The following is a 19471-nucleotide window of genomic DNA, read 5'->3' on the forward strand; positions in this document are numbered from 1 at the left end:
TTCCCTATAAAAACATTTATTTGTTATATGTAGCTCTCCTATATATATTCACAATGGTGAAGGTTATCAAAAAAATCGGCCCGGCCGACTTTCTTTTTGGTTTTCTATGCTCTTTTTTGTATCTACTTCATTTTCGTCCTTTATTTTAAGATTTTTTTTACTGACAAGACAACGATATTTTGATGTTCTTATGGTATATTTAACCCTCCTTGGGTTACGCGTTAAAATGTTGATGCTCAAATTCATATAATTTTAAGGAGATATATAAACATATATTTTAATAATAATATCTCTTGATTCAGGTTTCAGACATTTAGGTTTGCTACAATCGGTAAATTGCATTAATTGGATAGTCATATTTACTTTAGTGTTCATATCTGGCCCCCAAATCAAGATAGGATGTCAAGCACATATCCAATTTAGAAGCATCATTACAATGCCAGTATATTATTTTATTGTTTCTACCATATACAAATTTACCTGGCTCTATCAAAACGTGGTCATTAAAGGGTTTCATAAATATATCTTTGTTTCTTAAAAAGTTGTGTGATAATTTATCCAACTACCTAATAGTTATGTTCTTTATAAACCAAACCATGTCAACATTGTTCATTTATGCCCAACCGCTAATTTATCGTTGTAAACGTGAATAAATGAACATCTTTCGCTTCAGAAGTTTGTAAATTTCTTGAGACTCACATTTCTACTGGATGGTAAAGTGGCAAAGGTACATCTAACTTTTGAATATATCAATTGAATGCTGTATTTCATTTAAAGCCACGCACCATTCCCTATAACAATCTCACCCAAAACACAAAATTGCCATTTTATCCGACTAGTCCACCAGCTTAACAAATTCGTAGTAAAATGCTGTTGCAGCAGAAAAGCACGTAAAACTGATGCAATGCCTTCAAATGACTTGAAGTGTGGACTTTATTCTTACATGTAAGAATGTGTATGTATGTACAAATGTTTGTATATTTAAAATAAAACATATTTAAAACAAATAAAACATATATTTCTATATTATTTGCCGTTAAATAATTGAAATATTTTGAATTTTTCCTTTCTGATATTGAAGTAACAGGAAAATAAGGTAATATCAAAGAAAAACTCAACAGCTCGGTGAATCAAAAAAAAAAAAAAAAAAAAAAAAACTCAGAATTATTCCATAACGAGTTTTGAGAAATCTTAGATGATGTTGATGCATATTTATACCCTACACCACATAGTGGTAAGGGTATTATGTCTTTGTGCATTTGTTTGTAACATGGAGAAGGAAGCGAGATAGGCCCATAGTTACTTTTGAGGATCTCCATTGAATCACTTTCTGAGTTGATTTATGTATGTCAGTCCGTCGGTCCGTCCGCCCGTTTGTGTATTCCTGTGAACAAAATGCAGGTCGCATTTATTATCCGATTGAGATGAAATTTTCCAAACTACATTTGATTGGCCCAAGGACGAACCCTATTGAAATTAGAAATATTCGGTAAAAATTTAGATATAGCTCCCATATATATCTCCATCACCAAAAGTGTAATATCAGCCCGAATAGTATGGACATTTGCACATACAACCAAATTAGGCCTGAAAATAAGTATGCCAAATTTGATTGAAATCGGTTCAGATATAGCTATAGCTCCCATATATATTGTTATTTTTGTCCTCCGCAGCCGTAATATGCACACTGAAACAACAATTTTTGGGGAAATATATCAAATGCAGCTCAGAAATACTTTTGCTAAATTTTATCGAGATCGGTTCAGATTTGGATATAGCTCCCATATATAAATTCGTCCGATGTATCTTTTATTGTGCACCAAACGTCTAATATTTGCCCAAATGAGATGGATTTCGCCACATGCGACCTAATTGAGTCTAGAAGCTAGTATGCCAAATTTGGTGAAGATCGGTTCAGATATAGTTATAGCTCCCATATATATTGTTAATCCGATTTGTTATATTTGTTACCCACAACCGTAATATGCACTCCGTAACAACGATATTCAGGGAAATATATCAAATACAGCTCAGAAATATATTTGCCAAATTTTATCGAGATCGGTTCAGATTTGGATATAGCTTCCATATCTATATATCTTTATCTGATTTCAAACTAATTTTGCACCAAATGGGCAATACAAGTCCGAATTTAAAAGATACAAATGCTTCTGCCTATTTAATCCTTTGAACTTTAAATTATAATTATAATCATAGCGTGTATGAATAAATTCTCCCATAAAAATCTTTTAATTGTTATATGGAGCTCTACTAAATTAGCAAAGTGGTGTAGGGTATCATAAAGTCGGCCCGCCCGACTTTAGGACTTTCTTCACTGGTTGTATTCTATATCCTTGTTCCCGATTATTTATTAATTAAGTAGTCTATTAAGAAGTTTAAAAATTGTCTTTATTGACACTCGAAATATAGCAGCGCGGTCGGCAAACAAACATACTTAGTGAGAGCATGATTTCGTATATAGCTTTATTTGTTTCAAAAATGATTGTAACGGCTTACATTGACATAAATGAAGCACTGGGTATGCCACTTTAACTTGAAAGTTATGGGTGGATTAAAAAATAGCTTAGTGTGAACAGGAAACGTCTTTATAAAACATTTAAAATTAGTTTAGAAGTTATATTCAGCCGAAAATTGTTTAAAGAATATTGAAAATAGAGGTGTATTTTGAATTCGTGCTAAATATTGTCGTCAAAAATCAATGTCGTGGGAATGTTGTTAAAGAGTTAATTTTTAAAAAAAAAAAAAAAAAAAAAAATCATTAATCCTTAGTCCTTGGACATAATATATTCTTCATTTACACAAAAAGTGTCACATTAAAAAAATCCACTATGCATATTTAGTAGAGCTCCCGTAACAAGAGAATTTATATGAAGTAGATCATACACCCTATCAATATTTGGCTTTGGAGCAGTTATAGTTTGGTTTCAGAGGGAACTAATATATGGGAGGCATATCCAATTCTGAATTGATTTTCACTAAAATTGACGGAAAAATTTGGCAGAGGTATTTCTGGGCTGCATCTGATACCAAACATAATTTTTGTGTGGTGCATATTACGCTTGGGAGGGACTTTAAACCCCCGATTCTGATAAAACATTTATATGGAAGCTATAGCTATATCTGAACCGATTTTCACCAAATTTAAAGTACTGGTTTCTAGGATGAATTCAGTCGTAATTGCCAAAATTCAGTCCACTTGGGCTGAGATTAGCCATTTGGTGCACAATAAACCTGATATCGGATAAAGTTACATATATGGGAGATATATCCTAATCTGAACCGATCTCGCAGAGAGGCATTTTTGTCCAGACTTAAACACCACATCGGATGAAACATCTTAGCCGACCTCGATAAAATTAGGCAATGGTATTTCCGAGCTCTATAAGATATCTGGTACCAAATATCATTGTTGTCGAATACATATTACGAATGTGACGGACTGAAACACCAAATCGGATGAAACAAATTATGTGAGCTATAGCACTATCTAAACCGATTTTTTCCAAAGTTGATGTACTTGCTTTTAGACTGAATTCGGCCGGATGTGCCAAAATTCTAGATATTTGATATCAGCCATTTGGTGCAAAATTAACCCGAAATCGGTTGAAGATATATGGAAGGTATGCCTAAACTTGAACCGATTCTCACCAGATTCAATAGGGTTCGTCCTTGTTTGGAAAATTGTATCTCAATCGGATAATAAACGCGAACTGCATTTTGTTCACAAAAACACATGGACTGGCAGACGGGCGGACAGACAGACAGATTGACATGCATAAATCCACTTTAAACTACAAATACCAGTAAGACTATTTGGATAAGGCTGTAACATTAAAAAAAAACATACAGTGGCTTAGGCCGCTACCAAAACGGGAGCCTCTATAGACAATTTTGGATTGTCATCTACCAAATCTGCTAAAATACCAAATTTTAAACAATTTCGTGGCTAAATATGACTAGGATTATCGAAATACCGAATATCAGTGGGTATCGTTATATGCACTCTATAGGTAAACGTGGAAATAAATATTCAATGTTCTGTCACCGGATCTAGAACCAATTTTTAGACATATTCGAAACAAAAATGTGGCAAAGATCATCAAAATACCGAATATCGGGAGGCACCGTTATATGGGGACTATAACAAAATGTTGACCGACATATCTCATTTTCAATACCAACCACACATTGTTTTGCCAAATTCTAAAGCCCTACGTCATATAATATGGGCTGTATGGTGATTTGAATAGACAGGCGGACAGACAGACGGACATCGTTAAATGGACTTAGAATTTCATGCTTATTATGAATATATATACTTTACGGGGTCAACAACGGATATTTAGGGTTGTAGGATATAATAACCCCAATATCGAAACCTGGTGGACCTCCAAAATACCGAAAATCGGGAGGTACAGTTATATGGGGACTATACCAATTAGAATATACTTTATATATACTATACTATACTTGAATAAAACATCATTCACCTTTCAAGAACCCCAAACGTCAAATTTAAGCTGATTTGTTTGGAAATCGTGGCAGAATACTGCTAAATACGAAAAATCTGGCTATACTTGAACATGAGCCAATTTAGCCCTTTTTCAATACCAATTAGCCTGCAAATAATATAAACCTTCGTGACAAATTGTATTGTGGAGGCTATAAAAAGAAACAAAAATACCAATTTCGTGATTCTCTTGAGGGTTGACCAAAATATTCCTCGTATTTTTATCTGCAATATTGCCGAAAACGAAATATTTATCCGAAAATTAAAAAAAAAAAAAACAAATTAAGATGGGGTCTTGCCTCCTCCATTTAGGTTATGTTCTTGCGATGTAAACATTCAAAATGCCGATATACTAATCTTCAATATTTAGACATACTTTCATAGTCTACCGGATTTTCTGTGATAATTTCATGTAATTACCAAAGACTACCAGACATACGAACTAGTACAAATCGTCTTAAAATTTACGTTAATAAAAAATATGTAAACTTAATAAGGTCTTATTAAATGACTATTTCGATTTCGAATAAGTGGAATGGAGGTTATAAAAATATTTGCACAAAACGAACTTGTAATAATCTCCTCACTGAGTCTGGGTAATTATTTTCTTTTCTATATCAGTTACATATTTCTTACAACATTTCTCTCCAATTGCCTCCTCTAATCACTTGGAAATATGTCCATATGGCAGCACTGCCCCGCAGAAAGAGAGTCAGATAACGTTTTTGTATAAATAAAACTGTTTGGGCCAGAGAGAGACGACTCAGTAATACACCACTAAGCCAAGATTTAACAGTCAACAGGTATCTTGAAGATACATTCGGCCCAGACCAAACATTCGTTGAGAACATTACGAGGCGTTAAGACGTTTTAGCGGTGATCGCGAGAGAAAACAACGATTCGTCCGTTACGGGTGTGCGTTACAACACCGCTTGTAGAGTAGATTTTTTGTGGCTGTCGTTGTGTGTGTGTTTTCCCCGTCCAAGAACAATAAAAGCAAAACAAACAACAAACAAAAGTGGCCGAAGAAGAAGTTGACGAAGAAAAAAATAAATAAAATAAAAAGGTAAAGCATGATGGTCAAGCAAAAATCCAGTTTTATCAAACGAAATTTTGTGTGCTGTGCAAAAACGAAAAAGATCTCCGGTTAAGATGGATTTTATTTTCGAATTACCCTATTTTAATCATCGTGATTCGTGAGAGGAATATTGTGTGTGTTTGTCTGTTTATTCATCATTCGGAGAAAAAATGTTTGGAAATCAATTTTGAAAATTTAAATTTTTGTTTGCAAAAATTTGTGATTAAAAAAACCCCAAGAGTCAAAATTAATTTTGGGTAACAAATTCGAAAACTTGTGCATGACACCCGCTTGCGGATGACGGTCTGTGTAAAAGAAAAAAATGAAAAATAATTTCAATGCAATATTTTAATTTCGGAAGAAAAAAATGTTATGAAACGTGTGAATTTTGCAGTGCCAAAAGAATGCTGGAAATAACAAACAACAACAATGTGTGTTACATTGAAATGGTCAACTGGTCAAGCGGTCTTGAGTAAATTCTGTTAAAAACACGATTTACTACGACAAAAATAAAAATAAAATAAAACAATAGCGTACAACTGCTGAGGAAATAGTGCTGAGTTTGCTGTATTTCTGTATTTTTAAACTTCTGCTCTTAAATGCAAAAATATGTATAGTTTTTTTTTTCTTTTAATTTAAAACACTTAATGACCTTGAATTAAATCCTGAGTTAAAAAAACGGAAATACCCATATATGAAGAAGGATTTATCAACCAAACCAGTAAAGAAAGTCTTAAAGTCGGGCGGGGCCTACTTTATGATACCCTATACCACTTTGCTAATTTAGTAGAGCACCGCATAACAATTAAAAGTTTTTATGAGAGAATTTTATCATACACGCTGTGTTTGTAATTATAATTTAAAGTTCAAAGGCCTAAATATGCCGAAGCATTTGTATCTTTTAAATTCGGACTTGTATTGCCCATTTGGTGCACAATTAATTTGAAATCGGATAAAGATATATATGGGAGCTATATCCAAATCGGAACCGATCTCGGTAAAATTTGGCAAAGATATTTCTGAGCTGTATTTGATATATTTCCCTGAATAGCATTACTACGGAATCCATATTACGGCGGTGGGTAACAAATATAACAAATCGGATGAACAGTATATATGGGAGCTATAGCTATATCTGAACCGATCTTCACCAAATTTGACATACTAGCTTCTAGACTCAATTCGGTCGTAAGCGCCAAATTTCATTCCATTTGGCCAAATATTAGACGTTTGGTGGACAATAAAATGTAAATCGGACGAAGTTATATATGGGAGATATATCCAAATCTGAACCGATCTCGATAAAATTTATCAAATGTATTTCTGAGCTGTATTTGATATATTTCCCTAAATATTGTTGTTACAGAGTGCATATTACGCTGCAGAGGACAAAAAAAAAAAACAAATCGGATGAACAATATATATGGGAGCTATAGCTATATCTGAACCGATTTCGATAAAATTTGGCATACTTAGCAGGACTAATTTGGTTGTAAGTGCAAAATTCCATACTATTCTGGGAGGTATTACACAATTGGTGCAAATCGGACGAAGATATATATGGGAGCTATATCTAAATTTTTACCGATTATCTCCAATTTTAATAGGGTTCGTCCGTGGGCCAAACAAATGATTTGTGCAAAATTGCATCTTAATCGGGCAATAAATGCGACCTGTACTTCGTTTACAAAAATACATGGGCAGATGGATGCATAAATCGACACAGAATGTGATTCTATGCAGATCATCAAAAGGAACTATGGATCTATCTCGTTTCCTTTTGCCTGTTACAAACAAATTCACAAAGACATAATACCCTGACCACCTTGTGGTGTAGGGTATAACAAGTAATGATTTCCCCATCAAAAGAAAAATGTAGATCGGGGTAAAACTGAAATTTGAACAAGTAAAAAAGCTGTAAGTTCGGCCGGGTCGAACTTTGAATGCCCTCCACCCTTTGGAACGAATTTGGCAATTTTTGGCAAAAAAATAAAATCGGTTAACATTTCTGTTAAAATCTTAAAAATACCAAATGTAGCCGTCATATTAGGGTCTAAACGATGATGTGGAGGCTGTGAACTTAAAATATCAAATTTGAAACAATTCCGGTTAATAATGTCGCTAAAATCATCAAAATGCCGAATATCGGGAGGTACCTTTGTATGGGGGCTATAAGAAGACTGGGACCTGCACAGACAATCTCCTGTCATAGGCTGTAGCATCCATTACAAACATCAAATACCAATTTTGAAAGAATTCCGGTGAATAATGTCGCTAAAATCAACAAAATACAGAATATCGGGAGGTACCGGGGGGTATGGGGGCTATATGAAGACGTGGACCTGCACAGACAATCTCCTGTCATAGGCTGTAGCATTCATTACAAACATCAAATACTAAATTTGAAACAATTCCGGTGAATAATGTCGCTAAAAACATCAAAATACCGAATATCGGGAGGTACAATTATATGGGTGCTATACGAAGACGTGGATCTACGTGGCCCATTTTCAATACCAAACGTCCTGCAGACATAATATACATTTGAGTAAAATTTTATCAATCTACTTCAATTCGTTCGGAAGCTAGAGCGATTTCCATAGACGGACGGACATTGCTAAATCGACATAGAATTTTATGCTGATCAAGAATGGATATACTTTGTGGGGTCTAAAATGTATATTTCGAGGTGTAACAAACGGAATGATAAACTTAATATACCCTCCATTCTATGGTGGAGGGTATAAAAATATATATCGCAGATGAGTTCCACCAAATGAAAACATGCGTCCCCAAATTCACTCCATTTGGGCTGATATTAGCCATTTTTTGCACAATAAACCTGAAATCGGATTAAGAATATAAGAATGGTAGCTATACCAAAATCTTAGCCGATCAAAAAAAGTTTGGCAAAGGTATTTTCGAGCTCTATAAGATGTCTGGTACCAAACATCATTTTTGGTCGAATGCATATAACGAATGTGAGGGACTTAAAGACCAAATCGGATGGAACATAAATATGGGAGCTCTAGGTATATCTAAACCGGTTTTCATTTCATTTGATATACTTGCTTCTAGACTCGGTCGGATGTGCCACAATTAACATAAATCGGTTGAAGATATATGAGAGCTATATCTAAATCTGATCGGATTATCACCAATTTCAATAGGGTTCGTCCTTGCCAAATAAATATTGTTTACAAAATTTCATCTTAATCGGATAATAAATGCGACCTGCATTTTGTTCACAAGAATACATGACTAAAATGCATAAATCGACTAAAAAAGTGATTCTATGAATATCCTCAAAAGTAACTGTGGGTCTATCTTGTCTCCTTCGCCATGTTACAAAAAAATGCACAAAGACAGTACCCTTACCATTATGCTCAAAGCTCAGATTTGAACATAACCAAAAAAATACATATGGCTACAAGGATTGTTTATTAACAATAGGGTCTAACAGGATGAAGACAAATATTTTTGTTTCTCAGTGAACTTTGACATATTCATAAAACATTTTCCAATTTTCTAAAGAAACGATATAATTTATCGATTAATCCGAATATATCGCCGTCCTATGCGATTCTGATTATGCTCGAAACGTTTGTAATAGGTCTGTTCCAGAAGTGCAAGAATGTAAACGTAACCGATTTTGCCATTACAATATCGAAAAATTCTTCAAAACTAGGTAGTGGAACAGAGTAAATATCTACGCAACGAGAATTGTTATTTCCAATAACATATATAGCTTACCTAAGCTAATGATATTGGCGCCACGGCGAAATGACAATCATGAAGATCGACACTAATCATCATTACAACACCATCATTATGACACATTGGATATGTGCATGTGTGTGCTGGCAGATTTTTCCCCACTCTGGAACGTGGTTTCAATGGAGAAAACTACATATAATGATTCTGATTATTTGTTGACGGGCTATAGATAGCGGACACGAAACAAAATATACCGCAAATTGCGGTCAAAAATATAATTAGAAGTGTAAAAAGAAAATGTTGGAAAAAATAAACACAGATCAAATAAACATCATTCCATATGTACAGAGTTATGTTTTGTGTTACATATTCTGCTCTATTTTTGAAGACTGAATAAAATTTCTCGATTTTGAATTTTCTTAACAGAGTTCGCATTTTGATAATTATATAGCGTTGTTCGTTTGTAAGCCGATTTATGGTTAAACTAAAGACTTTATTTAAAATCTTTAACAGTTGGTAAAAACGTCAGCTTTTTAAACCAGGGTTGGCAAAAAGCAAACCATTAAACAAAGGCTTAAAATCGGGCGGGGCCGACTTAATGCTACCCTACACCACATAGTGGTAAGGGTATTATTTGTAACAAGGATAAGAAAGAAGCGAGATAGACCCATAGTTACTTTTGAGGATCTTCATAGAATCACTTTTTGAGTCGATTTTTGCATGCCAGTGCCTCCGTCCGTCCATGTATTCTTGTGAACAAAATGCAGGACGCAATTATTATCCGATTGAAATGAAATTTTGCAAACAATGTTTGTTTGGCCCAAAGACGAACCCTATTGAAATATGTGATAATCGGAACAGATTTAGATATAGCTCCTATGTATATCCTCAACCGATACACATACATTAATTTCGGAGAAAATCGGAGAAAATCGATTGAGATACAGCTATAGCTCCCATATATATGTTTCATCCGATTTGGTGTTTAAGTACCTCACATCTGTAATATGTATTCGACAACAATGATATTCGGTACCAGATATCTTATAAAGCTCGGAAATACCTTTGCCAAATTTTATCGAGAACTGCAAAGATTTGGATATATCTCCCACATATATCCTTAATCCGATTTCAGATTTATTGTGCAAATAATGGCTAATATCATCCCACATGGAGTGAATTTCGGGACGTACATTTCGAATTTGTGCAACTCGGCTCCGATATATACTTTTTTTATTATAATCCTCCTATAGCAAACTATAACTGATCTAAAGCCAAATGTTGATAGATGATATGATCTACTTGAAATCAATTCATTTGCTACGGGAGCTCTACTAAATATGCATATCATATAGTCGGCCCCGCCCGGCTTTTGACTTTTCCTTACTGGTTATATTTAGTAGACACAATGATATTTGGTACCAGATATCTTATAAAGCTCGGAAATACCTTTGCCAAATTTGATCGAGAACTGCAAAGATTTTAATGTATCTCCCACATATATCCTTAATCCGATTTCAGGTTTATTGTGCAAATAATGGCTAATATCAGCCCACATGGAGTGAATTTCGGGACGTACATTTCCAATTTGTGCAACTCGGCTCCGATATATACTTTTTTGTTATAATCCTCCTATTTTAAGCATTTAAGTCGAAAGGAACTAATATATTTGTGTAATATCCTCATCTAAATCGATTTCTACTTAATTTGCGATGGCATCTGTGTCTGAAACGATATTCATCAAAATCCATTCTGAAGTCAGTTGTAAATATATAAGGGGGCTATTTCCAAATCTGAACCGATCTTTGTAAAATTTAGCAGAGGTATTTATTTGCTGTATCTGACATTTGGCACAAAATATCGTTGTTTGTATGTTCCGAAACCCATTCAAATCTGAATCGATATCGATAAAATTCGTCAAAAATATTTCTGAGTTCATATTACGAATGTGGAGGACAAATATAAGAAATCGCATGAACAATACATACGAAAGCTATTGTTATATCTGAAACTATCTCCACCAAATTTGACACACTAGTTCCTAGGCTAAATCGTAATATATGTGTCAAATTCCATCCGATTTGGGCAAATATTACATATTTGGTGCACGATAAAAGGCAAATCAGTCGAAGATATATATGAGAGCTATATCTTAATTTTGACCGATAACCTCCAATTTATATAGGGTTCGTTCATCGGGCAATAAATGCGACCCGTACTTTGTTTACCAAAACACAGAAACAGACGAACGGACGTACGGACGAACGGACGGACATGCATAAATCGAGAATGTCATTCTAGCATATCATCAAAAGGAGGTATTGCTCGCTTACTTCTCTATGTTACAAACAAATTCAAAATTACATAATGCCCTGACCACAGTATGGTGTAGGGTTTATATCCTACTTTTTATTATATCTTACTTTTGGGAAATCATAAATTCCATATTCATCTCAGGTTTCTGTTTGAGACAAATATTTAGGTATAGCAAGTTATATAGAAACGCTGACTTGTTTCGCAAGTTATGACGGATAAGATTATTGAAAATTGTTCCCCTTGTGGGTGAGGTATCCGAAGATATTCGCAGATTTATATAAGCTTCAAGACAGATCCTTTGTTAGCAAAAATGTTTATCTGTGTAAAATTTGAAGAGCGTTTTGTTTTTCAAAATCTTCTACCGTATGTCGGGGAGGTACCAGAAAAATGGTATGAATTCAACCATCTTTATAACAGATCTTGTGTTGATGGAAATATTGAGATATATCAAATCTAAATGGAATCGGGTCTTAATTTCAGATTTTGTGGACTTTATGGACATTCAAAACTTTGACCATTTGTGGGCGGGGCACCAGAAGGAGTGGACCGTTATATCTCATCTTCACATCAGATCTAGTGTTAGTGGAAAAAATTGGCTGTGAGTAATATGAAGAGAACCGGATGCTTATTTCGGATTTTATAATCGTTTTGGTTGTTCAAAACTTTGACCCCTTGTGGGGGAGGTACCATAAAAAATGGTCCGATCTTTGGCATCTTTATAACAGAACTTGTGTTGATGAAAATATTTAGACGTACCAAGTCTGAATAAAATCGGATGTTAATTTCGCTCTTTATGATTTTCATGGATATTCAAAATGTTGACCCTTTATGGGGGAGGTACCAGAAGGAGTGGATCGATATATTCCATGTTAACACCAGACCCTGGGTTAATAAAATTATTAGGATGTGTGTAATTTGGAAAAAATTGGACTCTTACATCCCATTTTATAAGAGTCATAATTATTCAAAATCTTGACCCTTTGAGGGGGAGGTACTTTATGCAGTGGCCGATATTGTCTATTTTCCAAAATTGGAACAAAATCGGACTATACTTTCTTTTTCTCTACAGTAAAAAATATATATATTTTTCGAAAACGTCGCCCTTTTGTGGATGTGTACCAGAAGGAGTGGACCGATATATATCTGCTGTAATACATACTGAAACTTTTTAATTTGTCTGGGAATATATAACGCATCACACTCGGCTCATATACTTCGGAATGACTAACTTATTATATAATTGATTCTACAACTTGGTATAACTTCCATATTAGAATACTTCTCGATTGAAGAATTATGAAATTTTCGTATTTATTTGAGATATTTCAAAAGTTTATGAAGTTTCGATTGAAATTGCAATTTTAAGTTTTGTAAGAAACCGAGTTCATATCTAACAAGCCTCTAGATAGTGCAAAACAAAAAAGTCTACCCAAGAACTTATTCGTCTAAAAAATGTTAAGTATTACAACGAAAACTGCACAAATATATTTATTTCTCTTCTCAATACTACGAATGGTCACGATCATGATCATCATTATTGGTGAAATTTCGTGTATGATTTTTTTCCGCATCTTGGTTATTTTTTTTCTCCACTTCTATGTGTGTGTGTTGGTGGTGTGCACAAATCGCTCTTCATTGTAGCATCTTGTCTAGGTGTATCAGCCAGCAAAAAAAAACTACCGACAGACAGACAGATATACTGGCAGACAGGTAAGCAATATGTTGCTAATGATCTTAGAATCACCACCATCATCGTCAATACTCGACTCGACTACTTCATCCATGCGCCCGTCTGTCCGTCCATCCATCCATCCAATCATACCAGCCAACCACTCAGTCAGTCAGTCAGTCAGCCAGCCAGCAAAAAAACCCATTGGACCATTTCACTATCGAATACTTGTTTCTCTTCTCTCTCCCCCTCCTGTTTGGGTGTTTGTTGTAAAACTTGTTTTTGCACACCAAAATAGAAGTATGAAATGAATAAAAAAAACTTCGCACAACATTAGCCATAATGATGATAATAATGAAGTTTGGAGGTGATCATCATCGTCATTTTGTCGATGACAATCATCATGATTTCCCTGTTGGTTGGTTGGTGGTTTGGTTCTCTTTCTTTGTCAGCATCCGCGTATGGTTTTTATTATGGTACCTTATGGCTTACCTTATGCCGATTTGTTTTCTTTTGCATATTTCAAGTTAGAAAGTGGTATTGGCCATGTTTTTTTTTTTTTTTTTGGTGGGTGGAAGGTACGGTAGCTTGGTGTAACTTAAAACCTGAAAGGTATTTTCGAATTGCTTAGCAAGAATGTTGGGTGATATTTGTTTTAGATTTTCTCCTTTGTCAAAGGTGTTTTTATTCCCTCAGCCATAGGGCTAGATAGGCTATAAACGTTGCTAACCGAAATAACGGTTTTAGACCCTAGGTCTCTCTGGATTAAATCCATTTCAGGACATTAGGAGTCGATCCAGCGATGTCCGTCCATTTGTCTGTCTGGTTGTTGCGCACGACGACTCTCGAATCCAAACTTGGTACATCGTAATATTATAGTCAAACTTAGATTGAGTTCGGAAATGGGCAATATTTATTGACTCCTTCTGGTAGCTCCCCCACAACAGGTCGAAATTTTCAAAAAAAAAAAATATTTTACTTCAAAACTTCCAATTCCTGATATTTTCATCAGTGCTAGGTCAGGTGCAAAAATGCACAATACCGATCCACTCCATCAAGTACCTCCCCCATAAAGGTCATTTAATTAAATAGTTAGAACTTATAATTATAACTTATCACAATATTTTTATAAACTCAAGATCTGGTGTGGAGATGGAATATATCGGTACATTATTTCTTCTACAGAGGGTCAACATTTTCAATACCCATGAAGCACATAAAACGCAAAATCAACATCCGATTCCATTCAGACTTGGCACATCTCAATATTTCTATCAATACAAGATCTGTTAAAAATATATTATAGAGTATGGACCATTCCTTTTGGTACCTTCGCCACAAAGGGTCAAAGTTTTAAATAATCAATACGATCATAAAATCCGAAATAAGCTTCAGGTTCTCTTAAAATTTCACACATCCCATTACTTTTACTAAGACAATTTTTTTTTTTTGTGAAGATGGGATGTATCGGTGCACTCCTTCTGGTACCTCCCCCACAAAGGGTCAAAATTTTGAATATCCTTGAAGCTCATAAAATGCGAAATTTACATCCGATTCCATTCAGACTTGCCACATTTCAATATTTCTATGAACGCAAGATCTGTTATAAAGATGGTAGAGATCGGACAATTTCTTCTGGTGCCTCCCCCACATAGAGTTCGAGATTTTGAAAATCAAAACGCTCGAAGAAAGCGAAATAAGCATTCAACTCTCTTCCAACTTCACACATACAAACAAGATCTCAAGATCTATTGTGAAGATGATATGATGTCCCCGAACCCCTTCTGATACCTTACCTACAAAGGGTCATAATTTCAATACTTTAATCTATCATAGCTTGCAAAACAAACCAGGTATTCTTTACAATGTGGTATTTCTAAATATTTCTCTCAACCAAAGACCTGACGTGAATACGGAATTTATAATTTGGAATAAAATTGTATATCAATGTTCGATATTCTTGTAATTTTGCATATACCCATATAATTATTATCACACATCTCATATAAAGTGAAGGAAGTAACCAATATAGTCCAAACCTGGCACGTCGCTATATTTATGTGATATTTTTTAGGTCCGATACGAAATGGGCTGTAATGGTCCCTTTCTTTGAAATCTACTCCAAAGAGGGTCTGCAATTTGAATAATCATAACAGAAGTTAAAATATACTTTTTAACTTGTTTTTTTTCGTTGGATGTTATATAAATATATATAAGTCCCGGCACAGCCAATTTTTTTTTTTTTGAAAATATCAGTTTTTAGTACTATAATTTTGATTCTTAAATAGACTCTGAATCTTCACCCAGAATAAATAAATATTTAAATAGGGTAAATGATTAATATGACTCTAACATAATTCCTAAGTTGTTTTCTAATCTCATTTCCCATCCGATCAAATGTTCCGAGCATATTTTCCCGTAGTTAAATGAAAGCAATTTTAGCACCCATCTGCAATCTTAAAAAATAAGTTCTTCTCTTTTATGTGAACGCTGCCCAAATTCTTTCTTGTATATTAGTTATTCCCCTTTTCCCCCCCAAAAAATTATCCCATGCTATAAAAATCTAACTAATTTCGCTTTCTTCTTCCGCAAAAGCCATGAGGACTTTAATTAAGTGTGGGAAGAAAACTAAACAATGAAAAACAATAATACAGAAGTTTAATTATAATATGACATTTAATGGGATGGTTTAAAGAATGGCTCTCAGAAACGGGGTTAGTATAACGTGGAAACTTAAAGAAACATTAAATATAGAGCAACACGCACTAAGAAACGTGAGAAAAAAAATAGTTAATGCATAATTTCTTTCTACAAGTGGGTGAAATGAAGGCACGCAATAAAAGTTGTGGGTTGTAGGAGGTAAAATATGATGTACGCACAACTTGTACGTATAGGTATTTGTAAACCAGGAGATGAGATAGGTTTTAAGACTTTTTATACCCTACAACACTATGTGTTGGGGGTATTATAAGTTTGATTGGGCCAAAAATTATGTAACACCTCCAAATAATGGTTTCCCACATAGGAAAGTATATATGGATCTTCCTATCTCGCCGAGCTGAGTCGATCTAGCTATGTATGCCCGTCCGTCTGTCTGTCTGACCTTGTTGATTTGTAATCAAGCTACAGGTCGCAATTATGGCCCGATATTCACGAAATTGGAAATGGAGATGGGGTTATGGTCAGAATATAAGTCTATTGTTCTTGGAGAAGATAGCATAATATTTAGAGGTTGAAATGGACCAAAAACTGATTTTGCAGTTGCTCTACATGTCGCAATTATAGACCAATCGATGCGAAAGTTAGCATGGGGCTAGAGCTTAGGGCTGGCCAGAAGCCTTCCAATTTGGATGGTCATCGGGTAATATTTAGTGGGTGAAATAGACATTAATATTTGTGTTAAATAAAAATCAAATTTTCCATTAAACCCCGAATATTTTTAATCCCGGCGAAATCACAAAGAGACAAAAAGGTCAGATTACATAGATGCCGATAGGGTTAGACCCAGAAGGGCTAGGCCAATTGTTTCTAAAGATGTCCGCAATATATTTAAGGGTTGAAATGGACCAACAACTAAAAATGTTCCTGATTTTGCAGCCGTTATAAGGGTCACAAATAGATACCAAAGGATACGAAATCTCGCATAAAGTTATAGTGTAGGACAGCGTGTATAATGGACCACTACTTTTGTGTGAAAAGTTGCAATTTTCCTTTTCTTTTTCTTTCCTTTTTATGCTGATTTCGTTGATGAATATAGCCAAATATCGTAGACAAGCAAATCATATAGATGACTCTAAATTTGGAGATACAGAGGGGCTTCTTGCTTTTGGAGATGATCGCAAAATATTTAGGGGTTCAATTAAACCAAAAACAAAAAAATCCGATCACACAATTAAAGCTAATCGACGCAAATTTTACATGAGAAGAAAGTTAAGGACAGGTAGGAAGTCTAGCATTTAGGGTGACCATTGGATTATATTTAGCTGTACAATGGACCACAACAACTAACTGCAAGACGGAATACGTAAATATTAGGCAAATGCCGAAAATATACCGAAAAGTACGATTATTGAAAACTATTTCCAGAGAGCTTTGCTAGGCAAAGCAAACTACTGGATTTCAATATACTGACTTAGATTCAGTAATTTTTTTTTTGCACTATTTAGTAACTTTTTATTACGAATTTTGAAAAAAAAAACAACTTGAGTAATATGTCAAATCAAACTTTTAATATTTCGGCTTTAAAATTATGTTAAAGCCCTAAGAGCCTTTTCAACTAGCGAGATATGCGAAATCGGCCTCTAATGCTCCACATACATAGCATTGAGTGTAAATTTGTTTTATCAGCGTAAAATTCTCTTATAATCACTCTAGAGTCCGAACGGCTTGTCTTTTGTTTATAGTCAGGTCAAGTTCAAAGAGCTATATTAGTCAATATTTTCCTCTTATAAATTCGAAATTTAGAGTTAATATTGGATTGGAATACAGGTACTTTCTTATTTTCGGTATTTTGACGATTTAAGCTACATTTTCTAACGGATTTACTTAAAATTTGGATTCCGTAAAGGGTTCTGTTTGTTATGCACAATTTTTCTATAAGTCAACGTTTTTCCATAGCCCTTATCTTCCTGATATTCGGTATTTTGATGACCGTAGCCAACTTCGTAGCCAATTTGGCTTCTCCGTCAGATCTAAACCAAACAGACTTTGAGATGAAAAGCTCAATTTTTTCTGCAAAACTTTTCAGAATGGATCCCAAGTGAACTATTAAATTATGTTTAAAATCCAGTTGGTCTTGTCTTTGTAATATGGAAATGTGGGTTTGAATCAAATTAAAAAAAAAAGAAAGTCCTAATGACTTTATGATACCCTACACCACGTTGCTAATATAGTTGAGCTCCACATAACAATTAAAAGTTTTTATGGGAGAATTCAATCATACACGCTATGATTATAATTATAATTTAAAATTCAAAGGACTAAATATGCCGAAGCATTTGAATCTTTTAAATTCGGATATGTATTGCCCATTTGGTGCAAAATTAATTTAAAATCAGATAAAGATATATATGGGAGCTATATCCAAATCTAAACCGATCTCGATAAAATTAAGCAAAGGTATTTCTGAGCTGCATTTAATATATTTTCCCAAATATTGTTGTTACAGAGTGCATATTACGGCTGCGGAGGACAAAAATAACAAATCGGATGAATAACATATATGGGAGCTATAGCTATATCTGAAATTTGGCGTACTTATTTTCAGGCCTAATTTGGTTGTATGTGCAAAATTCCCTACTATTCGGGCTGATATTACACGTTTGGTGCACAATAAAAGGCAAATCGGACGAAGATATATATGGAAGCTATATCTAAATTTTTACCGATTATCTCCAATTTCAATAGGGTTCGTCCTTGTTGTTTGAAAAATTTTATCTCAATTGGATAATAAATGCGACCTGCATTTTGTTCACAAGAATACATGGATAGACGGACGGACGGACGGACTGACATGCATAAATCAACTCAGAAAGTGATTCTGTGCTGATCATCAAAAATAACCATGGGTCTATCTCGTTTCCTTTTACCTGTTACAAACAAATGCACAAAGACATAATACCCTGACAACCTTGTGGTGTAGGGTATAGAAATCCGAACTTTCACTGCGAGGCAACATATTATCAGAAAGTCGGGTGATGTTAATAAAGGTTGCAAGTATTTTTATCTATATTTAATTTATTCAGGTGTAGATTGTCCAAAATTTATTTTGCAAATTTTAAATCACTCCCAATCTCTAATATTTGAATTTTTAGTTTTTTATTTTTTTTTTCTGTTTTTAATATAAAAAAAATTAATGAAACAAATCAGATACAGCATTGCTCAGTACCAATTTTATGATCGCGTTGCTGTGTAACAAATTTTTTTTTTGTTCAGCAACAAGTTTTAATTCCTACCAAGGTCAACTGAGAGTATTCAAAAGAATGTGAATAATAAACCAGTAAGGAAAGCTCAAAAGTCGGGCGGGGCCGACTATATGATACCCTACACCACTATGCATATTTAGTAGAGCTCTCGTAAAAAGGTTTATACAGGGCATTTCAGAGCTCTATGAGATATTTGGTACAAAATCAAAATCTATCTAATTCTATCGTGCATTTTA

The 19471-nt window shown here is 34.4% G+C and overlaps 1 protein-coding gene across 1 annotated transcript in view; it reads left to right on the forward strand.

Moving 5' to 3' along the window:
• Positions 1–5314: 5314 nt before the first annotated feature.
• The window catches only part of LOC101889818 (cadherin-23), a 53075-nt gene continuing 38918 nt past the window's right edge, over positions 5315–19471 (forward strand). The window contains exon 1 of the mRNA XM_005184829.4: positions 5315–5597. The gene's annotated coding sequence lies outside the window, so the exon portion shown is untranslated. The remainder of the gene's footprint in view (positions 5598–19471) is intronic.

The sequence above is a fragment of the Musca domestica genome, unplaced genomic scaffold (genome assembly GCF_030504385.1).
Source record: "Musca domestica strain aabys unplaced genomic scaffold, Musca_domestica.polishedcontigs.V.1.1 36, whole genome shotgun sequence".
NCBI lineage: Eukaryota > Metazoa > Arthropoda > Insecta > Diptera > Muscidae > Musca > Musca domestica.